This window comes from Phoca vitulina, unplaced genomic scaffold (genome assembly GCF_004348235.1).
Source record: "Phoca vitulina isolate PV1807 unplaced genomic scaffold, GSC_HSeal_1.0 scaffold22, whole genome shotgun sequence".
In the NCBI taxonomy this organism is placed as follows: Eukaryota; Metazoa; Chordata; class Mammalia; order Carnivora; family Phocidae; genus Phoca; species Phoca vitulina.
Window position 1 is genome coordinate 9,782,715 of NW_022589725.1, and position 25,752 is coordinate 9,808,466.

Consider the following 25,752-nt stretch of genomic DNA (forward strand, 5'->3'; position numbering starts at 1 on the left):
TTTATGGGTAAGCCCTTAGAACAGTGCTGGCATGTAGTAGGTGCTCGGTAAATGCTGGCATTACTATTCTTATCCCCAAGACTCCCGCCCACACAGGAAGCAGTGCCAGCCCTCTCCCACCCGCCCCTATCCACCGAGATTCAGGTCCCCTCCCTATAAGGGCCTCCTCCTTCCAGTCCCAGCTGGTACCCTGCATTCCCACCCTTGTGTTTTCAGGTTATTAGGGTCCTATCAAATGCGGCAGGGGTAGGGCTGGGTGAGCAGGGGTGCTAACCAGTCTTCCCTGAGAGCCAGTGGGGGCAGGGAGCCCAGAGCAGCCCCACTTCTAGGGGATCTTGGCCAGGAAGCAGAAGGCCAAGGCGACGCCCTCTCTCAGGGCTCCTTGCTAGTGCCCCTCTGCTCCATCCCTCTGGACCACAGGAGCATCTGGGCCACAGAACCACCTCTGTCTCACCAGACCCGACACAGACCTCTCCACCCGGACCAGCCCTGGCATACCGGCTGTGGCCCTGCTGGACCCCAACCTGGTAGTCCCAGACACCGCCTCAGGCATAACGTCACGCTAGAGAGGGGGGCTCTGGACACAGACAGCCCCAAGCTTTCCAGCGGTGTAACCGCGGGCAGGTGACACAACCTCTCTGAGCTGCAGTTTCTCACTTGTACAACGTGACTAATACCTGACAGGGTTGCTGCGAGATAATGCAAATCACTGGCGCACAGTAAGTGCTTAATAAATGCCATCATCCCGATTGTGTAATCACTGATATTACTCCAGGTAGAGATTATTATCCCCTTTTAATCAATGGGGACACAGAAGCCCAGAGAGGCCCACAGAGGGGTCCACGTCGGAGCTAACACAGCCAGTCCAGTGAAGAGACCCTACCTACTTTCTCGGGAGGCTCAGGCCCAGAATATCTCCGGGCATCCAGCATCCTCTTGGCTCCATATACTCCCAAGGTCAAGGGCTACCGGCTGCCCCTTGCCTCAGCCCTGGCCCACTATCTGTGCGGCAGCCTGACCTTTCCTCCTCACCTTTTAGGGGCACAAGCTGGGAGGCCAATGGGAGACCCCCCCCCGCCAAGGGTAGCCTCAGGCTCCAGGCTATAATGCCCAGCCCCTGTCAGAGACCCATGGAGGGTACAGCCACACCAATGGGCAAGCAGGCATTTGGGCGGCAAGAACCTCAAACCAAGGGATAGAAGACCTGGGTGCATTAGTGCTGGCCCTCCCACTCAGCTGCTATGTGACCTTGGACAAGTCATTCTTCCTCCCTAGGCCTCATTCAAGCTTTCAATATTTACTAAGTGAGGACTTCGGGGCCAAGCATCATTCTCATGCAGGTTCTATGAAATCTCCCTGAAGCTCCCAGAGCTGAGCCCCGGGAACTGTCACATGGCCCAGGAAAGGCGTTCATAGTAACAGTGCCCCCTGCACTGATCTCCAGGACCGCCCTGAGGTACCCCTCAAGGGACCACGCTCTGCGTGCCACAAAGACTGTGCATGGGGGCGCCTGGGTGGCTCAGTCGTTAAGCGTCTGCCTTCGGCTCAGGTCATGATCCTGGGGTCCTGGGATCAAGTCCCACATCGGGCTCCCTGCTCGGCGGGAAGCCCGCTTCTCCCTCTCCCGCTCCCCCTGCTTGTGTTCCTGCTCTCGCTGTCTCTCTCTGTCAAATAAATAAATAAAATCTTTAAAAAAAAAAAAAAAAAGACTGTGCATGGGGCTGCCGGGCGGGCATGACCTCAGGCTGGCCAGGAGAAGCCAGCTTCCTCCCTGCACAGAGCTGGCAGCGCCTCTCTGGGCCACAGTGGCTCAGAGAGGAGACTGGCACAGGCTGCCTCTGCCGCAGGCTCCATCTGGAGGAATGGGTGGGCAGGCGGGCACACAGCCGCCTCTATTCTCCACACCCTTGTCCAGGTCGGGCAGCACTGTCTTCCAGGAGCTTCTGGGGGCACCATTCCCGTCCCCAGCTCCCAACCTGGCCCAACGGCTGCTAATTCTGGAAGACTCCTAATACTGGGAGGTCGGGGAGAGTTGGAGCAGCCGGACCCCACACAGCCCGAGAGGTCCTCAATCCAGCCCTCTTACACTCCCACCTTTGCAGAGGAGGTGATATGCAGATCCAGAAGTGAAGGCAGGATCACGTGGTAGTGCCTCTCCCCCCCCAGTGCATTCTCAGAGGTGGGGCGGGGGAGGTGGCAAGGACCGTGGCTGGCGGCAAACAAGGAGACCAGTATCTTCCGAACTCCTTCCTAGTCCTTGTCCAGCCCCTCAAGGTCCCCATGGACCCTCCTGGGGCTGTAGCTCTGCCAGGCAGTAGCCTCAGCACCTGGTAAGTTACCCTGGTGGCACAGTCACTTCCCCCCACCCCAGGCCTGTCTCCAAGACCCCAGCTTCTGGATCCTCGGACATTCCCAAGCATGAAGGTGCCAGACACAGCTGGAACCCACAAACCCTCTCCCTCTAATCGGGGGACAGCCTCTGGCCAGAACAATAGAAAACCAGAACCCCAGAGGCCCCAGGACTATTATCCATCCACCCAGCTTTGGGTGACTTGGAGGGCGATGCCATGGGAAGTGAGGCCAGGGTGGGAAAAGGTCTATAACCAGAGGGTGAAGGAGAGGACAGGAGCTGCCCAGCACCCCAGGCTGCAACCAAGAGACTGGCCTGCAGCATCTGAAGCTTGGACGCAGAGATCCAGGAAGCCCCTGGCCTCCACAGACGCGGCAGGAATGGTCTCAAAGAAACAGACTGGCCCAGCCAGGGAGCCCAGCACCCAGCAACCGCTCTTCCCAACAGTAACCAGCAGCCCACAGCCTGCCCACCTCTCTCTCCAGGCCTCGGGGAGGCTGCAGACCTGGGAGGCAGGGAGGAACAGCACGGATCTCCCCCCCACACTGGCCAGGGAGCCAACAGCTTGCAAACTCAGTTCCTCCCGGTCTCGCCCCCAGTCCTCCCCAGGGCTGCAGGCTGGGCCTACATGTACTGAGTCCCCAGCCCCCCGTGCCACCTGACCCCCCCCGCACGTGCCTACCTGAGCCCGGGGGTCCCCATCTCGGGCAAGCTGGGCGAGGGGGGGCGGGGCGCCCCGACGGCTCCTGCGGGGCCGAAGGCCGCGGGGCGGGGCGGGCGCGCGGGGCCGCGGCGGGCTCTGCGGAGCAGCCTGTTCCGCGACACCCCCGCCCGCTGATGGATGCCGACTGCAGCAGCGGCGGCGGCGGCGGCGGCGGCGGCTCGGCGTGCGCCGGGGGCTGGGCACCGTGCCCACAGCCCCGGGCCTGGCGCCCAACGCGCGGCCAGCCCCCGCCCCCGCCCGGCCTCCGCGCCCAGCCCAGGGGCGGCCGCCGCGCGCCTGCCTGCTCCCTCCGGCGGCCCTGGCCCTGCCTCCCTCCGGCGGCCCTGGCCCTCCTCTCCGCCAGCCTCCCTCTCCTCCTCCTCCTCCCTCCCTCTCTCTCAGGCTCCCAGGCCACCTCCTCCCCAGCGTTGTCACCGGCAGTTCCCGGACCCCTGCGGGAGCCAACTCTGCACCCTCGCTGCCCCCACCCCGGCGCCCCGGCCAGCGTCGGCCCAAGCGCGGGGACAACCCCTCTTGGGAGCTCGGCAGGGACGGCGTGGGGGGGGGGGGGGGCAGAAGCGGGAGGATCCCTGACTCAGAAGGGGTGACTCAGACACAGTGGGCCTCCCAGCCCACCGAGCAGAGCCGGATACCCTCACCTCCCCAGCAGCGAAGAAGGGCACAATCTCCGTGGGACTCAGGACTCCTCCCCAATCCGGGAGGAGGTGTGTGCAAACGCCTCCTGGGATCCGGTGTGTCTCTGAGGGTATGTGTGCGTTTGCCCATATGCGCTTTGGTGGCAATGACCCTAAGTATAACTAGGGACTGGGCCTGTGCGCAGATGTTTTTTTTCTGGATGTGTGTGAGCACAGGCTGGGTGTGCACTTAGGCTCCAGGAAGGTGTGCGGCGGGGTAGCCAAGGGGTTTGTGGCACTGAGGATATGACTCAAAACCAAGTGAAAGCCCTTCAGCAGCACTAACTCAAAAAGCTGGTCCCACCCCCCACACCTCCACCTCCCTGGGTCCACAGGCCAGGACCTCAAATGGCAGAGGACTGTGGGAGGCAGAGGGCCTGGGATCTGGTCCGGCTCTGTCACTGTCTTGGCCAATAGTTTTGGGCAAGTTTTTCTCTCACTCTGGGCCTCAGTTTGCAAACAGTCAAAGAAAGGGTTGGACATCCTCATCTCTAGGGTCCCATTTCATGGGGGAAGCCCCAGGGAAGACAGTGGGTAGCTCCCAACATAATCTCCAAAGACTTCTGCCCATGGTCCACATTTGTAGCCCACATGACCCCTACTCCCAAGCCCCTTCCCCCCAGGCATAAACATAGATTTTTTCACTCTTCAAATAATTCCTGAGTACCTACTATGTGCCAGCCACTGTTCTAGGCACCCCAGACCCCACTGCAGTGGAAAGCACAGAGGTCCAAAGCTGGGAAGCAGCCCAGACATGAGCCAAGCCATCCGTCCCCCTAAGCTGCAGTCCCTCGGTGTCAGCCTCACCAGTGGATCGCGTCCCTCAGTGTTGACTCACGAGTAGCCACCTCTACTCCCTGTCTCTGAGAGTATGTGTGGCTGCTCTCTCATGGTGACCTTCCAACTTAGGTCCTAATACCACCCCTTAGGGCCTCCACAGAATGAGGCCAGGCCTTCTCCCCAGCACCCTTCAGAGAACTCAAGATAGCAACTGTGTCCCTTTTTTCCCACCCCCACACCAAGCCTTATCTTCTCCAGCTTAAACATGACAAACTCCTTCACCAGATGTTCCCAAGACATAGCTTCTAGTCCCTTCACTCTCCGTGCTGCCCACTAAGCTCCGGAGCGGGCAGAGAGCGAGCAGGAGGAAGCCGGCTCCTCCCAGGCCCAGAGAACACGCCCTTGCTCCAGGCAGGAGCTGGGAAGCTAGACAAAGCAGCCCAGAGTCAATTCCCAGACGGACCAGAGTCCCGCTGGGCAGACTTCCTTACAGATGTCCTCCGTCACCTCGTCACCTCATCACCTCGGGACTCTCCTTCATTCTCCAGCTTCCCAAATTCCTCCCAGGAACTCTCCAGACCCTCAGGGGCATGCATGGCCTCAGGCAAGTCACTTTGCCACTAGGGATGCTTTGAGTTGTTACTACACATTTATTCAAGTGAATGAGTGAAAGGATCAGTAAAACTTAGGAGTTACACCAGATAAACTTGCTGCACATCTGGTAAGAGATCCTTGACTCCCTGCTGGCCACTATTTTTATTCCAGATTCACTCTGAGCCTCTTCTGTTCACTGACCTTCCCAACCCTGGGCTCCTGTGGGCAGGACAGAGCACATAAGCCAAAGCCCTTGTTCCTCCTAGTTCATCCTCCTTCTCTGGATCCTCCTCCCCTTCCTTCCTTCTCCCTCCTCCCCTGGGTCAGGGCCATTTTCCCACCCTCCTGAGCTAGATGGAGCCTCTCACTTTCCCAGAAGAATCCGAGCTACATTCCAAAGATCCAGGCAGGACGTTCCCAGACATCATTCTGGATTTATACTCAAAAGGCCCAATTCCCTTCAGGTCAGAGGGACCACACTGAAAAGTGGGCTTCTACTATTGTCATTATTTCTATTATTAGTATTGACCAATATTTCTATTAGCACGTTCCAGTTTGCAAAGTACTTCTGTGTGTGATCTTCACAACATCTTGTGAGATAATATCATCCCCATTTTATAAATAGGCAGGCTGAGGCCCAGAGTGGTGAGTGACTTGTTCAAGGTTATACTTGCTCAGCCACACTAGCTCTCTGGAACCCACTTTCCACTTGACCCTGCAATAACCTTTTCCAGAGAAATCTGGTGGAGGGTGGGCCGGGGGTACTCTGACGAACACATGGCCCCTTACAGGCATCAGCTGAAATTAATACTGCAATTCCTTTGCTGCCTTCATTCCCCAGGCAGGGAAGCTGACGCACAGGAATAGGACCCAACCCAGGACCACCTCTCATGAAAGCCCCCATGGAGAAATGCTAGGGGCCCAGGTGGACAAAGAAGAGCCCACTCAATGAAGAATGTCTTTCCAGTTCCCTTAGTTCTGAATTCTGCTTCCAGCCCTGCCTCTACCACTGTCAGTGTTACTTGGGCAGATTATTTGACCTCTCTGAGCCTGTTTCCTCATCTATAAAATGGGAGAAATTCTTCCTGCCCTACTTCTGTTACTGGGTTGGTGTGATGGGAGGTCAGTGAATGCTGGTAGGAGAGAAGGGACAGGACCCCGCCTCCCCCTCTCTGGTCTGCCTAGGAGGTAGGAGAAATTATTTTCTCTTAAATTTTTAACTCCAGAGAACTTGACGGAAAAGTGCCAGGATACAGGAAAGCCTGGAGAAGGATGGAAATGGTTCGCTCCATTAGCTGGGAAGGCAAAGCACAAGGTGTCAGCAATAGCCCCCCAGGGCTGGGGCAGAGATGACACCAAACACTTTGAGCAGGGCCCCTCCTACCCCCTCTTTTATCTTCAGTGGCCTCTGCCAAGGTCACCCCAAGTAGTCAGAGGTCTCGTGACTCCCAGCCAGCAGGGGCCCCTTTGTTCCTGGGTGGGCAGGAGGGTAAGGGTGGGTGGCTAGTGCTCCGAGCACAAGGATTTAATCTTTCATTCAGCAAGCAGTGATGTTCACACTGAGCCAGGTCCTGGACTCAGGGGAGGCGAGAGGAATTGGGTAGCCTCCATCCTTGGACTCACAGTCAGTCCAGTGGGGGAGAACGGCACATAAGCCAGCCCATCAGAGGGCACACTGTAAGATGAATCACCACCATTTTCTGAGCACTTACTCTGTACCTGATGCTAGACACACATTCATTTGTGGAATGCTCACAATCATTCTCTAGCATCGAAATCCTTCACTCCTTTTACAGCTAAAGTAAGTAAGGCTCAAAGGGGTTAATGACTTCCCAAAGTTCACCCATGGAAGAAATGGCAGAGCCAGGATATGACTGCCATATCTTTCCGAGGCCAAACACTAAGAGTCAGTCCTGATGCTCTCCTCCGGCCTCCAGAACTGCGCTGACCCTCTGTGGTAGTCACTACCACATGCGGCTACTGAGTACTTGAACTGGGACGGATGCAAATGAGGTGTGTTTAAGTCTAAAGTTGGCACTGGACATTGAAGATTTAATTGGAAAAGAGTGTAATATAGCTCAGTAATTTTTGTGTTGAAGTATCTTAGATGTATTGAGTTAATGAAATGTAGCGTTAGAATATGTCATTGGTTTCTTATTGCTTTTCTTTTTTCATGTGGCCACTAGAAAACTGTAAATTACATATGTGGCTCACACGACATTTCCTTTAGTTGGCACGGGTTTAGATAATCTGAAGTCCTAACCCAGCCCCTGGGGCTCAGAAAAGGCTTCCTGGAGGAGGGGATGCCTAAACTGAGCTAGGTTAAAGGCAAGGTCACGGCGAGGAGGGTATTCCAGGGCAAGAAAGCTGCAGGGCGTCTGGCTTTGGCCCTACAGGGCTGCAGGGCCTGGCGGGGGTGAGTTGCAGCCCCGGGCAGCTGAGAGCTGGGCCAGTCTCCGGGGGAAACTACCAGAGCCAAACTTTCCAGAGCAGCATGACCCACAGGCCTGGGACATTCTGCCTGAGAAGGCTGTTCTCACTGGTCCTTGGTGCTCTCTGGAAGGCACTGCAGGGTGGCTGCGTCTGGATGTAGAGAGCAGGCAGGGTGGACAGGCAGCATCACTCACCTGGCAGGGACCTCCCTCTTCCAGCTGCCCCCCATCTCCTCGCCTTCAGACTCCTCCAGGAAGGCTCCTGAAGCGCTGCAGTCCCCAGGGACCACCCTTCCCTGGAACCTTCCAGCCCGGACCGTGGGAGCCACACACTCCCGCATTAGGTCATATTCTGGTGTGAAATGATGACCAAGCCGCACAGCGGGTCACACAGTACAAAGCGCTTTTCTAGATCTAGTGTGGTGCTGCTGAAGAGTGCAAGGGCAACAGTTACCTCTGGGGAGGGAGGGGGCCAGAGGCAGGGATGGGGGATGTTCATTAATTTGTACAGGAGCTGTGTGACCTTGGGCAAGGCTTTAACCTCTCTGAGCCTCAGTTCCCATCTCTGTAGAATGGGGATGATATTGGCACCACCTCTTAGAGCTCCTAGAAGAGGACATGAGAGAATACCCACAAAGGGCTGAGCGTGCCCTGCGATACCCTCAGTCTCTCCAAAGCCTCCAAAGTTTGCCTCCCCTCCAGGAAGTTCACCTTCCCTGCCTCCTCCACCCATGTTCTACCCAGCCTGTCCCTCCTCTGGCCTACTGGACCACACATTTCATGTCTTCACTTCTGAATTCGAAACTCAGTTGTCATGAGGCTCTCTGGCTTCCCCAACAAGACTGCAATCTGGCAAAGGTGGGAGCCTTACTTTCGCCTTCGCCCTTCCTCCTCCTCCTCTCCGGCCTCCCCTCCCCCTTCCGTACCCACAGCCAGGCCTCTACGCAGGTCCGCGCATCCCAAGGGCTCTCACAGCCCACTCCAGTAGCTTGGACATTTGGCTACCATCTTTGGCCAAAAAATAATGCAGCTCTGGACAAATGTGTACCTGCTGGTCTCCACTGAGCAAATCTCCAGGAGCTGGTCCTACTCCGCTTCCTCAGTGGAGGAACCTTCAGTGGTCCCCCATTCTCTGATAAAGCAAGCCAAACTCCTCACCCTGACTTTCCAGACCATTCACAGGCTGATCTCACCTGGTTCTTCAGCCTTATCCTCAGGCTCTGGGTGGGAAGCTCCTTCAAAATGAAAGGTTCCGGGCTCCTAGGTCAGCGGCCCAGCCCTGCCTCTCTGCTTCTGCCCGTGTTCTTTCCTCTGCCCGGGAGACCCCTCCTCCTTTTCCCATGGTCATTCATCCAGCCATCCTCCAGGAAGTCCTTCCTGGTCTCCTCCTCTTGGCAACAACCCCTCCCAGATAGAAGGAAACTCTGGGCCTCTCCCTCCCGCATTCTGCCCTCCAGCCTTGGGTCACGAGAAGTGCTGAAAGGTCTTAACTCCTGTCTGCTGTGAACCTGATGGGAGGGGCCACTTTCATCCTTCTCCCCATGAGGGCCCTGCTCAAAATATGTGTGCGCTGTGTGTCCCTTGGGCCATCCTCACTCCCAGAGTCAGAGGCGGGGAGTAAGAATTCACCGGGATGCCAGGACACTCTTGAGGCTGAGTTCTGCTGACCCCAACGCCACCTTGGCTACATTTCTTAATGGAGCCCCACGCTCCGACAGCCACACTCCCGGGGCCTGAACATGAAAGATCTGGCCACCGTCCCACTCGATACAGATATCCGTCCCCCCAGCCTCCCATCAGGGGCCTGAGGTGTCAGCTGAGGTCTGCATCGTCAGAGCATCGCAGACTCCTTGCAGTCAGAAGAGACCTTGGAGAGTATCGTACAGAGGCTGGGAGCTGCGAGAGGCAATGGGAGGAAAGTGGCGATGCGTCTGCGGTCCCATGTGCCAGAAGATGCTGCAGTGACACCATCAATCCACATCACCCTTGCGGAGAGCAGCTGAGTCCCCACTACGTAGTGGCACTGTGCCTAGCAATTTGGATTCATTTTCAGTTTTTAATCTCTTACTGCCCTGTAAAGCGGAGGTTATATATGCACTTGATTTTACAGGGGGAGGAAACTGAAGCTCAGAGCAGTGAAGTCACTAAACCAAGGTCACACTGCTAGTTGGGGGCGGGGAGCAGGATTCAACTGCAGGCACACCTGACTCCAGAGCCTGTGCTTTTCCATCATTAATCCTGCATATATTTGGTTTATCACAAATTTACCGTGGAGATGCTGGTCGCGTTTTAGTTCTTGTCTGGACTATAGTTACACAAGTATGTGTAAACTTATAATCTGTGTACTTTTCTGCATTTATAACGTCAACTTTCTTTAAAGATTTATTTATTTGAGAGAGAAAGAGAGAGAGAGAGAGAAAGCGCGTGAGAGCGAGCAGGGGGAGGGGCAGAAGGAGGGGGAGAGAAGGGGACTCTGCACTGAGCGTGGAGCCTGATGCAGGGCTCGATCTCACGTTCCCCAAGATCTCGACCTGAGCCGAAACCAAGAGTCAGATGCTCAACCAACTGAGCCACCCAGGTACGCCTCAATAAAGTTCTCTTTTTAAAACAGGCTTTTGTCCCAGAAATGAATATATACTAGAGATTTTCAGGATGTAGAATACTCTTAGTACTAGATTCTGAAGCTAGAATGCTATTTCTCTCTTTTCAACCAGGACTGTTCTCAAAATCTCAAAACTCCCACACCAGGCCAAGCAGAATTTCACCTGCTGCCCATTGCTCAGACCACAGTGAACATTTTCTCGTACTCAGATTCCCAGCCCAGGTGCCACCCGGCCAACACTCTACTTCCAGAAGCTGGCAGAGCTCTATAGTCTTTGCAACCTTCTCCCCATCCACCCATATGCAGGGATCAGATGGTGAGACCCTTCTCCCCATCCACCCATATGCAGGGATCAGATGGTGAGAGCAGTCGCTGTATCACTGGTTAATCCCCAGCTTCAGGAGGTGGCCAGGCCGTGATGTCTAGATGCTTCCACTCCTTGTACCAGGCCAGGGTGGGCAGAGAAGCCTTCTGTGTGTACAAACACAGCCTTCCGCTTAGGTGGCTCCTGCCGGACTCCCTCGCCAACTTGGCCCTCTGTGGCTTTTATCTTCCTGCCCAAAATAACCATTGGCTTCAGTGGTTTTCTGGATATGAATCAGATTCTCCTGAGAGCCCGTGAGCAGCTTGAGAACAGGAAGGGCACGTTATCCATCTCTGTTTCCCCAGTGCACCAGGGCAAAGGTTTGTGGGATTTAGCGAGCTCCTCTGTGTGTCTGGGGGGACCTGAGCTGGGCAGCGAGAACTCACTAGCAAACAGTCATGCTCTCCGAAAGCTCACAGTTGAGAGAAAACACCAGCACCAGCCAATCGCAATAGAAGGCAAAAAGTACCAAAGGCTGTAAGAAAAGGATGAAGTGCTTTTGGAGTTCAGAGGAGAAAGAGATTGGGGGAAGGGCGGGTGTCAAAGGTTTCAAGGCAGAGGGAGCATTTGGGCTGAGCATTACAGACAGGGCAGAAGGACACTCTAGACGGAGGAGACAGCATAAAACAAGGCCCAGGGCTGGGGAGTCCAGGGTAGACTCAGGAAACTGGCCCTGTATGGCCCTGAGCTAGGGATGCTAAGGGCTGAGGCTGGGGCTGGAAGGCATATGGTACCAGTGGGAGCCTCGAATGACACGGCATACCAAGTGATTTCCCGCACTGTCTAGCAACTAGCCACATGTGGCTATTTAAATTTAAATGAATTAAAATGGGAAAAAATGTAAAATTCATAGCCACCTGTGGTTAGTGGCTACCATATTGGACAGTGCAGATGTGCACCATTTCCAGACAGTTCTACTGGATGGCACGGGTACACATGGCAGAGAATCCAGATGTTGAGTGGAGGCATGACATGGGCAGAGCTGGGCTTCAGGAAGATAAATTCGACCTTAGTGAGGAGTAAGTGACTAGAGGGCAGGAGAGACCTGGACCTGGTAGTGGGCCAGAGAGCACTGCAATAATCCAGGCAAGATCAATAACCACTTCCCTTCCCTCTGGTCACCTCTTCCTATCAGTAAGCAGGAAAGTGGTTCTCAAAGCATGGTCCCTAGAACAGCAGTATCATCTGAGAACGCCTTAGTGTACAAATCCTCAGGCCCCACCCCAGACCTACAGAGTCAGAAACTTGGAGACTTGGAGAAGTAACTTGTGTTCTGATCAGCCCTCTCGTGGTTCTGATGCACACTCAGGTGTGGGATCTGCCAGCACCGAGGCTAGGGGCCACGCTGGTTCCAAAGTAACTCAACACTCTGGAGTCAGAAGATGTGGGGCTCCATGTCCTGACTCAGACATTAACTAGTGTGCTTAATCTCTTTGGCCTCAGTTTACTTTAATAACCCTCTGTGGTTATTGTAAAGATCAAAGAAGTCAACACATGCACTCTTCTTAGAAGAGTGCCTGGCATATAGTAAGTCAATGAATGTTAATTATCATTTTAATCCTCATGTGCCACTTCATCTAAACTCCTATGGTACCAAGTTGAATTCCTGCCACATACAATGGACCAGCATCTGTCTCCTGCCATGAGCTATGGCCTCCTGCCTGTCCATCATATAATATTCCTGGGCCCACTCCCCCATAGCACCAGTGACTTCTCTCCAGGCCAAGGTGTCAGTTCCTCTCCCAGAAGGCAAGGGCACGTCTTGTGTCAAAGCGCAAGAGGTGGATTTAGTGTCTTGAGCTAAGATGCCCTATAAGGGATCAAGTCAAAAGATGGCCCTTGCGTCTTTCCCTATAAGACTACCTGGGAATAGGAATGTCTGGAAGTGAGTGCCCAGCTGCCCACTGCCATGGAAAGTGTCAGGCCCATTCAGTTGATCCATGCCAGACAGAAGGGTATGGGAAACAGTACCTGGGGTTCTGCCTACTGCAGGGGCTGGATCCGAACTCAGGAAACCAGCCAGAGGGAGATGATATCAACAAACCTGGACTCTGGTCTTGGCAGTGAGATCTCAGGCAGTCATTTTCCTCTCTGGATTCAATTTCCTTACCTCTGATGGGAGGGGGTTGGCCTAGTGTGGTTCTTAACCTTTTATGGGTCATGGTTTTCTCTGAAAATGAGATGAAAACTGCAGAGCTTCTCCCCCAGAAAAATGCACATGGGCACACATCCAGACACACAAACATTATGCACACAAACGTGCACGCACGTGTGCGCGCACACACACACACACACACACACACTTCTTGTTATTTTAGGCATCAAGAGACCTCATGAAGCCCATGTGTCGATCACCCCCTGGGTCCATGGACACTTGGTCAAGAAACCTTGGCTAGATGGTCTCTAATCATCCATGATAAGAAATCGGCTGTATTTGTATCTAATTTAAAGAAACTCTATGTGAAAAATTTCACCAAAATGATGAAATCTGAAATGCGATTTCATAGGATTCAATAGCTGATGGGCTGGATGCTACCCATCCCTCCCAGAGCCTGCCCCCTGCCTTGTCTTATTGCCTCTGCAGGCTGCCCCCCCTTCCTGCTCCCCCCAGGCAGCAGGGAGTGAGCACACAGTCCCGAAGGCAAGCCCGGCCCCCACGGGCTGTCTCTGCCACTTCCCAAAGAGTGGACAGATTGTCCCCAGCCATGAGAAGGTAGAAGAGGAGGAGCTTGCCTGCCTCTCGTTCCCCCACCCCAAATCCCCAGCTCAGATGCCAACCACTAGAGGGTCCCAGATGCCACCCCGACCCCCAACACACACACACACACACACACACACACACACACACACACACGTGCGCGCGCAAAAACCCTCCCTCACATAGCCACAGCCAAGGGACTACACCTCCAGACACATGGCGGTGCGGTCACTCAGAACAGGCGATAGATATTTTTAGAGGCCAAGTGACAGGATGGGTGAGAACAGTTCCACTCTGTCAGAGCGACGGCCACCACTGCCGGCTCTGGGGAATCACTACCCGCTATGTGAATGTACACGGCTGTCAGCATGGCCAGACAGGCTGCGCCGGCTTCTAGAATGAATGTCTTGGATTGGTGACCACGCTGATCACACCAGGCTGCGCCCAGGATCACACCAGGGGCAAGACTGCCCAGCCGAGCCAGCGCAGCCGAGCCGGACCCGTAGCCCAGCCCAGCCCAGCCTCCCCTGACCAACACAGCCCTCATCAGGACAGCCTACACCAGGCCACCAGCCCGTGCAGGGGCCCCTCTCTCTGCAAGAGTCCCTTCAGAGTAGCTATTGATACCTCTCCTCCCCCAAGGCCATATGAGGAAGGCTCCCCCACCCCCGCCCCACTGCAGTCTGGATATTAAGGCAATGAGCACCTAGTAGGTCAGGCAGACCTGAACAATGTCAGTGCCACTGTCGCCTGGTTTCATCTTTCTGGAGGGCACTTTGGAAAAGTGCATTCTAAGCCTTAAATGTGTACATAACTTGAAGCCGGAAATTCTTCTACAATGCATGTACACAAAGATATAGCTATGAGAACATTTGTTCTGTGTCTACAAGAGTCCTGTATACCACAGTGAAGTGGGAATTAGAATTAATAGAAATGTCCAAAAATAGTGGCTACGTTATATAAATAATACAGAAATATCCTGAAATATTATGCAGTTGTTAAAATATAGTGCTGTGGATCTATATGATTGTATGTAATAACATTCATAACATAATACAAAATTTTAAAAAGCAGGTACAAAATAGTATGTAACATGTGACCCAATTTCTATAAAATGTATGTGCATGCATAGGAAAAAAAAAAAAAACTGGAGGGGCGCCTGGGTGGCTCAGTCAGTTAAGCATCTGCCTTCAGCTAGGGTCATGGTCCCAGGGTCCTGGGATCGAGCCCCGCATCTGGGTCTCTGCTCAGCGGGGAGCCTGCTTCTCCCTCTCCCTCTGCCTGCTGCTTCCCCTGCCTGTGCTCTCTCTCTCTCTCAAATAAATAAAATCTTGAAGAGAAAAGAAAAGAAAAGAAAACTGGAAGGAAATATACAAAAAATTATGTTCCCAGATGTTGTTTTTTGACAGTGGAATTATTTCTCTTGTGCTTATCTGGGTTTTGTTTTACTTCCTTGCTGATTTTCTGGTGTATGGATGCGTGAGAATATATATTATTTACATAAGAAAGGTCATAAGAAAGGTCCATTACCCTCAGCTGACTCGCAGCCTCTGGTCTGAACCATTCAAAGCCCTTCCTGGTTTCTCATTAGAGACCCCACCCCTTCAGCCACCACTCTTACCAAGTCTCCCTCTGGCTTTGAATTTCCACACCGTCCCCAGGTGCCCCCTGGAGTTTCACTAATTGGGGGCCCCACCCAGCCATCCCCCACAGTCCCCTGGTACAGGCCTCCACAGTGGAAGTGCTCTCCTCCAGGAACCCCTGTCCATGAATCTCATCCAGAGAGAGTGGATCTCATTTTACAATAAGGGAAATAAGTATTCTAATAAAGATAAAAGTGGTAGTAAATCTGTTGGTGGGAATGTAAATTTGTGCAGCCACTGTGGAAAACAGTATGGAGGTTCCTCAAAAAATTAAAAATAGAAATACCATATGATCCAGTAATCACACTATTGGGTATGTACCCAATGAAAATGAAAGCACTAATTCAAAAAGATATATGCACCCCCTGTGTTTATTGAAGCATTATTTACAAAAGCCAAGATATGGAAGCAATCCAAGATGAATGGATAAAGAAGATGTGGCATGTATCTACGATGGAATATTATTCAACCATAAAAAAGGAAGAGAGCATGCTGTTTGTGACAACATGGATGGACCTAGAGGGTATTATGCTACGTGAAAGAAGTCAGACTGAGAAAGACAAATACCAAATGATTTCACTCATATGTAAAATCTAAAAAAAACAAATGAATACACAAACAAAAAGGAGAATCAGACGTATAAATACAGAGAACAAACTGATAGCTGCCAGAGGGGAGAGGCATGGGCAAAATAGGTGAAGGCGAGTGGGGGATACAGGCCTCCACTTACGGAATGACTGAAGTCACGGGAATAAAAGGCACAGTGTAGGGGAGATAGTCAATGATACCGTAGTAGCATCTGCTGACAGATGGCAGCTACACTTGTGGTGAGTGCAGCATAAGGTATAGAGAAGTTGAATCACTATGTTGTACACCTGAAACTAATGTCACATTGTATGTCAACTATACTGGAATTAAAAAAAAATCTTAAAAAGTGGGGGCGCCTGGGTGGCTCAGTCGTTAGGCGTCTGCTTTCGGCTCAGGTCATGATCTCAGGGTCCTGGGATCGAGCCCCGCATTGGGCTCCCTGCTCAGGGGAGAGCCTGCTTCTCCCTCTCCCACTCCCCCTGCTTGTGTTCCCTCTCTCGCTGTGTCTCTCTCTGTCAAATAAATAAATAAAATCTTAAAAAAAAAAAAAACTTAAAAAAAAATCTTAAAAAGTGGTAGTGAACATTCACTATATTCTGTTTTCAATTTTTCTAGAGCACTTTATTATACTCATATCACTTAACCCTCACAACGGCTTTCAAAGTGGGTGCTGCTGTACCCATTACACAGAGGAGGACACTGAGGCCCTGCAAGGGTAGCAGCACACTTGCCAAAGGTCACACAGTAAGTCAGGATTCAGACACAGGTCTGACTTGCAGACAGGAGTTAAATAGAAGAACTGAATAGGGTATCCTGAGCTCACGTTCTAAGGAGCCATATTCTACGGAGCCCTCCCTTCCAGCTGAGCTCATAGTCGCTACATCACCATCCCCTGCCCAGAACCCCACAAAAGCCCGTCTAGGGCCACGTGCCCTGCATCTCCACACCAGGCCATCATTCCCTCCCAGCTCCAGCAGCAGTCCGCAGGCTCCTCTCACAGGGGTGACGGCACCCCTGTGCGGCTGGGGGGAGGGAGGGGAGGGAGGGGAGGAGAGGGAATCAGCCTGCGTGGCCTCCCACTCTAGGCCTGCTCCCAGCTCCACATTTGGGGCCCTGGCTTTCGCTGTACTGTCCTTTCCTCAAGCGTCTGACTATCTGCTGACTGGGACAAAAGAAAAAAAGAAGTGGAATCCTAGGCCTTGCATTCTAGTCAATTCCAATTTACTTTTGTATTTTTGAAGTATGTACATGGAATCTTCCCACCAATATATTAATATTAAAAATAGCAATTACAGGGGCGCCTGGGTGGCTCAGTTGCTTAAACGTCCAACTCTTGATCTCAGCTCAGGTCTTGATTTCAGGGTGATGGGATCAAGCCCCATGTTGGGCTACAGGCTCAGTGCAGAGTCCGCTGTCCCTCTCCCTCCCCCAGGTCTGCCCCTTCCCCCACGCACACGCTCTCTCTCACCCTCTCCCTCTCAAATAAATAAATAAATATATATGTATATATATTTTTAAAAAGCAATAATTAAAAGTACTAACAACAAAACAGCTACTTCATCTTTATTCAATGCTCCAAACCACCCCTGAGAAGCAGGATCTAGTGGCCCCATTTTACAGAGGAGAAAACCGAGATGTAACTTGCTTAAGGACACCCAGCTAGGGAATGGCAGCATAAGGATTTGAACAAGTGGTTCTGACACCAAGTGTAGGCTCTGACCACTGCCCCACACCACATCTCTTAGAAATAAATCATCTGGTGCTACCCCTTTCCCACGGAGGTGAGAAAACCGAGACCCAGAGAGGGAAAAGTCATCAGCCAGCATCTATTTATTTACTAAGCAGCTACTATGTCTGGTGCACTGAGCTAGTGCTGTGAATGAAGAAGAGTTTTGACTCCCACGTTTGTTGATAGTTGGGCTAAGACTGTATATTGATGATTGTCAAAACTGAGCAATGGATTCGTGGAGGTTCATTATACTATTCTCCCTACTTTTCAGCAGGTTTGAAATTTTCCATAATAAAAAAAGTTAAAGAAAAGAAGACAACAGAAAGATGGCTGATGAGCATGTAAATTCTAAGTCTGGCTTGAACTTAGAAAACCAGTAAAATCACCCAAACTTAGAACTATTTTGCTCTGACAGTTTTGAAAGTCAGGAAAAGGCAGGCATACTGGAACCCACTTAGAAGCCTCTCTTCCTCCATCTTTCTGTACAATTTTCTGCCTCTGTGCTGTTGCTAGGAAACCAGCGAGCCAGGAGAATCCGAAGCTGGCTGGCTGGGCCTCTCCCCTCCCTCACTGCCCCTCTGGGGGGTACAGCGCCCCTGCCCCTGGAGCTGACCCTAGCAGGAGCTCTCTGTGGGTCCACAAGCCACATGACGCGGCCTGAGATCCCACCCACCGCTGGGAGAGAGGCGAATGTAAATCCAGAGAACCATGATTAGAAAGCAAATTACAGGCCTCTCTCACAGGTCCCCAGCTCACAAAAACTTCCTAGCAGTCAGAGGGCCTTTACTCAGGTTGCTCCAAGTCTCCGGAGACAGCGAACACACACGAGGCAGGAGAGAGTGACCCTGTGAGTGTGAGTGAGAGAAACTACCCAACAGAGGCAGAAAATGTGACAGGTGGGGAGAGGGAGGCCACTGGGAGGCAGCAGAGCATAACGATCAAGGACTCTAGCAGCAGGTCAGCACCTAACCCGGGCTCCCCGGCTTCCTAGCTGGGAGCCTTTGAGTCCATGTCTTCACCACTCTGAGCCTTCATTCCTCAGCTGCGAATAGAGGATAACCCTACCTACGGTATGGAGCAGATGTAGGGATCGAGTGAGGCATTACAGGTCAAGTGTACAAGCACACACTAAATAGTGGCTTAAAAAACTGCTAACCAGGGGCGTCTGGGTGGCTCAGCTGGTTAAGCGTCCGACTCTTGATTTCGGCTCAGGTCACGATCTCAGGGTCGTGAGATCAAGCCCCGCGTTGGGGCTTGCTTGGGATTCTCTCTCTCCCTCTGTTTCTGCCCCTCTCTCTCGAGATTCTGCCTCCCTCCCCCACCATCCCCCGCACACACGCTCTCTCTCTCTCTCAAATAAATCAATCTTTTTTTTTTAAAAAAAGTGCTAACCACATGATCCAGCAATTCTGGGATATACCCAAAAGATTTGAAAGCATGGTCTTGAAGAGATATTTGTACATCTGTGTTCATAGCAGCGTTATTCACAACCACCAAGAAGTAGAAGCAACACAAGAGTCCAACAACAGATGAATGGATAAACAAAATGTGTCCTACACATATGATGGAATATTATTCAGTCTTAAAAAGGAAGGAAATTCTGACACATGCTGGAACGTGGATGGACCTTGCAGACAGTATGCTCAGTGACAGAAGCCAGACACAAAGAGGCACATACTGTTTGATGCCATTTATATGAGGTGCATACAGTAGTCAAATTCACAGAGACAGAAAGTGGAGTGCTGGTTACCAGGAGCTGGGAAGAGAGAGGACTGGAGAGTTGTTGTTCAACGGGTATAGTTTCAGTTTTGCATGAAAGAAGTTCTGGAGATGGACGTGGTGATGGTTGTATGGCAGCATGAATGGACTCAACGTGGCTGAACTGTACACATAAAAATGGTGAAGATAATAAATTTGTGTTATGTGTATTTTATCACAGTAAAAAAAAAATAATTTAAAAAGAAAGAACCAGGCAGAAAACCCCAAAACAGAGTAAAAGACTAAGAGACAAAGCTAAAGAGATAAAGTATGGAAAAGTATGCAGAAATGGGGTGACGCAAAGAGGAGAAACACATTCCACAGGCGCACCCTTCCGAACCCACCGAGCACAAATGGAGGGCTTGCCAGCAAGGGCGTGCTCTTCCAGGGTGCTCGGGGCCTGCCTCCTACCCTGATTTCTGGCCCCATTCAGGGGCTGTTCTGATCTTCACTGAAGCAGAGGTCTCTGGGAGAATCTGGCCTCACTCTTCCCCCCTGCCCAGAATCCTCAGCGAAAGAGGGAAGGATGGAAGCCCAGAAGGAAGTGAAGGAAGGAATAACAGGTAGAGACAGCAGGGCAGCAGGGCAGCATGTGAAAAGGCCCTGGGGTACAAGCCATGTGTGGAGAGCCCTCCAGGGTGGCCGGATGCTCAGGCATGTTGGGGAAGTAGGAAGGAGAGAGAGGGGCAAACAGGCAAATGAGGAAAGGCCTTTACTGACCACCTACCACACACTGGACACTGTCCCCCATCATCATCTTTGCAATCTTTAAAGTAATCCTGACAGGCAGGTATTCATGTACCCATTTTATGGAGGAAGAAATGAAAATTCAGATAGATAAAGTAACTCGCCCCAGGAAACACAGATGGTAAGGCGAGAGCGGGGATTCAAAAACCAGCTGACTCCTAACCTTGAGCTTATTTCTTCAGCCCCTGGGATATCAGTACAAAAGGCCAAGAGCGTGGGCTCTGGAGTCAGAATCCCAAGTCCCACACTATCCCTCACTAATTATGTGATCTGGAGAAAATTACTTAACCTTCTGGGTGTCCATTTCCTCAGCTGTTGAGTGGGAATGACCATAGCACCTTCATCATATAGTTTTAAGAGAATTAAATGAATATAATATTGCAAGAAAAGTGCACTGTGTGCAGTGAAAACATAAAGTAGCTTTTATTAGTCATTATGCTGAGGCCTCTAGGTACCCCCCACAGACCCCCACAAACAGACTAGCCACCACTGCTTGTCCCTGGCTGAGTCCAGTGCAGTCTCTGGAGCAAGGCAGAGGTCAGACCCAGATCCCTGAGGGCGCTAAGAGCCAGGCTGGACAGTAACCTTGGAGGAGCAGCAGGAACATCCTGGAAATGACCTCCTCCACTCTCTGATCTTGACTCCACGGCCTGAGTAAGTTGTTCTACAGATGCTCCCTCAGTGGGACATGGTCTAAGTAGCCTCCATTCTCATGGAGTGCCCATAATAGAAACAAGCAGAGCTGCCAAGTTACCTACTCACTGGCCTCCACCATGGGCTGACCCCTGCCCCTCAGCACCTTCTGGGACGAGGTGACCTACAGTCACAGAGCATCAACACCAGGAAGGCCTTCGGAGACTCTCTAACTCCACCCATCAAGGCCTGGAGATGAGTGGGGACCTACTTAAGGTCACACTCTGAGCCAGTGGCAAAGCTACAACACAACACGGGGCCACCTCACTCCCTGGTCTTTCCAATTTATTTTGCCATCCCTACATGTTGTCATGTCAAATTTAAATCTACACAGTCAAATTTCAAGAGCTTTAGTCACCCCTATAAGCCTAACTCTGGGAGGTTGGCCTTATGGAAAAGGCAAGAACTCTGGGGACAGGAGGACCTGGGTTCAAATCCCAGCTCCATCACCTCCTAGCTGAATGGCCCTTCATTTGTTTATATATTAGAAGACAGTGGAGGACGGCAGCTAAGGGGGTAGGTGATAGCCCTAGTTCTGCCATTCCCTGCCGGGCCAGTCCCTCTACCAATCACTGCTTCAGTTTCCTGTTCTGTAAAGCCTGCCTCGCATAGTCATGAGTACAGAATGAGAAAAATATAAATAAAGGACCTGGCACAGTGCTTGCTACGGGGTAAGCACTCGGTAATCAATGCCTATGGCTAGTACAATATCTCTGTCTTATGTCTAACGCCAAGATTGGAGCCAGCCCCCAGCAGGTAGCAATCATACCTCAGTCTCAAAGCTCCAGCTCTCTCAGCTCCCCTCATGGAATCATGGGTGTGAAAGCTGGCAACGGCCCCAGGGGTGCCTGGGTGGCTCCGTCATTGGGTGTCTGCGTCGGCTCAGGTCATGATCCCAGGGTCCTGGGATCGAGCCCCGCATCCAGCTCCCTGCTCGGTGGGAGGCCTTCTTTGCTTCTCCTTCTCCCACTTCCCCTGCTTGCGTTCCCTCTCTCACTGTCTCTCTCTCTCTCTGTCAAATAAATAAATAAAATCTTAAAAAAAAAAAAAAAGCTGGCAATGGCCCCAATTAACAGACAACAGAGTCGAGACCCAGAGGGAAATGACTTGCTCAAGGTCACGGGGCAAGTTAATGAGGTGAACTAGAACCCAGATCTCTTGACTCCTACTGACTTAATTCCATAAACCCGCACTCTTAGTGTGCAGGCAGCTGTGCTCGTGCATAGATCTGGGGGGAAGAGACCCCAAATACCAAAGCGTGGCCGCTGTCGGCCAGAACGGACCTGAGCAACCTTGCCGCCGTGGTGGACACAGTCAGAAGCAGGGTGCGGCTCCGTGCTGGCAGAGCAGGCCCGCTGGGCCAGCCGCCAGAGTGGCACCACAGGCACAGCTCAGGGCCCTCTCGTCAGCTACATAATAAAGTAATTATGGGATTAGGGATAAAATTAGTCACTTGTGTAATTATTTTGCTTAGAACAAGAACAGAAAGGGCCTTTTTAAAGAGTGGTTCCTTGGCCCCTCCCAAGAGCACTGCTGCAGAGCCGCAGATGAGTGAATACACACACAAACACATATACACCCAGCAGTGATGGCGCGGATGAACAGGGCTGCTCGGCTTCCGGGCGCAGCTCCTCGCCAGTCCTGACCCTCAAGGCGGGGGGCTACGTTCTCTGATGTTTGCCTCACGGAACACTTCCGTCACACCGTCACAGGGTACACTGCCTCCCCTCAGAGCCCTCCAGCACAGAGAATCTGGGGAGATGGTCTCTCATGCCTCTCCCCAACCGCAGCATAATTAGGTCTGGATTCGCCTGGCCTGTCCTCCATCGTGGAGGTTGGTGGTAGAGCTCGCACAGTACCCGGGGGTCCAATCCAGAGGGACTCCTGGTACTGGTCACTGTGATAGGCAGAATAATGGCCCCCTAACGATGCCCGTGTTCTAACCCCTAGAATCTGTAAGGATGTTACCTCGCATGGCAGGAGGGACTTTGCACGTGTGGTTAGGTTAAGAATTTTGAGATGAGATTATCCTGAATTATCCAAGTGGTCTCGATGTAATCACTCCTTATAAGTGAAAGAGGGAAGCAGGGGACTGAAAGCCACAGAAGGAGGTGTGACGGTAGAACCAGAGGTTGGAGCCATGCCATTGCTGGAGGAGATCATGAGCCAAGGAACATGCGGCTTCTAGAAGTGGGAAAGGTCAAGGTACACAGTCTCCCCCGGAGCCTCCAGAAGGAGGGCAGCCCCGTCAACACCTTGATTTGAGCCCCATAAGGCCCAGTTCCAGACTTCTGACCTCCAAGACTATAAAGTCATAAATCTGGGTTATTTTAAGACACTAAGCATGTGATAATTTGTTACAACAAATAACATCTCTCTCAAATAAATGGAAATAGGAAAGAAACTAATACAGCCACCTAAGGAGGGATCCTTGGAGCCCACCTTGCCCTCCAGGATTGAAGCCCCTGACAAAACTCTCTCCCCAAGGGCCAGCCAGGGGGGATTCCTGGGGCCAACATGCACCCTGAATGTACCTCTAAGGATTAGGTTATATAGGGGGCCCAATCTCTAACCCAGAGAGATATCTTTGGGGGAAACAGCACCCCAGAAAAGGGGGGAAGGGAGATAGTTCTGGAAGGAAAGGGAGAGGCCCCAACTTACAGTTCCCCTCCAGGCAGTGGGCCCCTCTAACACATTCTCCAACATAGGGATACTGGCCTCCATAAACCAGACCATCTCCAGGGGTAGGCCAGCATCTGGGAAAGAAACTGCCCAGAAGGCTGGAAGCCTGGCCAAGTCACTAGGTGGCTTCCTCTCTCTGAACCTCACCATTGTCACCAGGTCCTGTGAGATGGTCACTCTCATCATGCCCATCTTACGGCTGAGGAGACGGACTCTAGCAGGTGGAGAGAGGAGCCTGCTTTAAACCTCGGCCGCCTCACTCTGCAGCCCTACCCTGGCCCCCTCCTAGGGTGAGTGAAGGCTAGACAGAGGATGCGGAGCAGCCCCTGAACAAAAGGAACGAGTTCTGCAGACCTGAGGGGGGTCAAAAACAGCCTGCCCTTCCATTCTATGGACGCTGGGCTTTCAAGTGGCCCAGCAGTCAGGCAAGATTTACCTGGAGCCTGAAAGGGATCCGCAGCCCTTGACCCAGAAGGCCGCTCCTGGCATCCCACCCTAACAGGCATCATCTAAAATACAGAAAAACCACCTCATGCAAGGTTCACTGCAGTGTTTTTCGTAAGAGCAAAGACTGGAAACAACCTGAATGACCAGCAAGGGTCACCAGCAAGGGGTGAGTTGATCTTGTTCTGATGGGACTCTCTGTAACAACACAGAAGGCCACTCCACAGACACGGCTGAGTGAGACACGCAGGACAGCCCTGAAGATGCACCAGGAGGACTTCGGCTACCTAAGAAAGGGCTGAGGGGGAAAGTTGGAAGGAAACACACCAAACTCCCAACAATACTAAGGAGTCACTTTTTCCCTCTTCCTGTGTTTTAAAATCTCTTTACTGGGTTGTTACTTTCATAATTTAAAACAGAAAGTTTTCGGGGCGCCTGGGTGGCTCAGTCGTTAAGCGTCTGCCTTCGGCTCAGGTCATGATCCCAGGGTCCTGGGATCGAGCCCCGCATCGGGCTCCCTGCTCCGCGGGAAGCCTGCTTCTCCCTTTCCCACTCCCCCTGCTTGTGTTCCCTCTCTCACTGTGTCTCTCTCTGTCAAATAAATAAAATCTTTAAAAAAAACCAAAAAACAAAAACAGAAAGTTTTCTCTAGGGGCGCCTGGGTGGCTCAGTCGGTTAAGCATTTGCCTTCGGCTCAGGTCATGATCCTGGGGTCCTGGGATCGAGTCCCACATCAGGCTCCCTGCTCAGCGGGGAGTCTGCCTCTCCCTCTGCCCCTCACCCCGCTCATGCTCTCTCGCTCGCTCGCTCGCTCTCTCTCTCAAATAAATGAAATCTTTAAAAAAATAATAATAAAAAAGGAAGTTTTCTTTGAAAAAAAAAAAAAAAACAACAGTAACCATGATGAAGCCCCGAGGAACCCACACACGGAGACGTCAAGGAGAGAAGGAGGGACAGGCGAAGGAGAGGGCCAGAGAGGTGGTGGCAAAGCTGGAAAGAGAGGGAAGAGGGGCTCCCTGGGGTCACTATGGCCTGCGAGGCACTGCTGCCCAGTGCTGGCCCCCATGCCCCTGACTGCATTCACAAGGCAAGCCGTGTGCCAAGAAGGCTCTAGTCATTGACGCCCATGTTCCCCACTGAGGAGTCTCCAAGTGCTCCCACCATGACCAGTGTCTCCAGAAGCAGCATTTCCAATGCAAACCTCCCTCTGTCTACCCACCTCATCACGGCCCTCAGGTCAACCTGAGCCCAGAAGGGAAGGTCCCCCAGCAATTCACGCCCGACTTCACTGTCCCATTCCTGCCTCCCAGCACACGCATGGCAGGCAGTGGCCAAGTACGGGCCACTGCTCCTACAGCCTAGAGGGGGAGGCTGGGTCACAGAGCTAAAAGCTAAACCAGGCTCTGAAGGCCAATGACCTAAGAAGCCACCTCTGACCCTCAATCTAGTGAGCCAACAGGAAGCAGGGCTGAGTCACTACCAGATGGCCCCCATGACACCCCCATTTAAGGAAACTGGCATCCCTTACAGCTGCCCACAGCCCAAATGTATGGGCCATCCTCCCAGTCGGCCTGCAGTAATGAGCGCCGCTGGGCCCAGACAGGCCAGTGTCAATTAGGCCACCCCCTTTCCTGCCAGTGAGCTCAGCCTCTTTACTTTGCTCTGATTTCAGCTCATCTGAAACATCCTCATTTGAGGTCCCTGGAGGATCTTAAAAGTGTTATTCAGACATTAGCTCTGACACACGGCCTCCCCCACTCAGACATCAGCCGCCCGAGGGAACACTCTTCTCTCCCTGCTGTTCGGCACTGCCAGGAATGAGCAGCTTCTATGGTGGGCCACGTCAAGCCCTCCGATCCAGACCTGCCTCAGCTCCCTGCATTTTCAGGACACAGACTGGGACAGGGCACGTGGTGCCTCCTGTATGGCAGATGCATCATTCTGTCCAACCTCTGTAACAGCCCCCTGAGTGGTATTATGATTCCTGTGCCATGGATGCCCAAACTGAAGCTGAGCAGCCCTGCTGAGGTCACCTAGCCAACATGTGGCTGAGTCAGGCCCGGAACCCAGGACTGCTGAGCTCCAGGGCTTGCCCAACGGCCCCACCCGCCCCAGCGGGCCCCGTTCTGCACGCTGCCCAGCCCCTCCCTGAGCAGAGATGGGGTATCCATCACTGGCCATCCTCAGCCTATTTACCCTGAGCCTGGGTTCCAGTGGAAGGAATGACATAAGAAGGGCTGCAGGATTTGG

General features: G+C 52.5%; 1 protein-coding gene across 12 annotated transcripts in view; it reads right to left on the reverse strand.

Moving 5' to 3' along the window:
- Positions 1–25,752, reverse strand: part of EPB41L1 (erythrocyte membrane protein band 4.1 like 1) — a 121,229-nt gene that overhangs the window by 67,140 nt on the left and 28,337 nt on the right. For 2 of the 12 annotated variants that reach the window (XM_032420111.1, XM_032420116.1), the window contains exon 1: positions 3,713–3,808. The exons of 2 other annotated variants lie outside the window; for them this stretch is intronic. The gene's annotated coding sequence lies outside the window, so the exon portion shown is untranslated. Of the gene's footprint in view, positions 1–3,032; positions 3,140–3,712; positions 3,809–25,752 lie in introns of those variants that run through there. 8 more of the 12 variants (XM_032420112.1, XM_032420110.1, XM_032420122.1 and 5 more) reach the window with 5 other exon arrangements.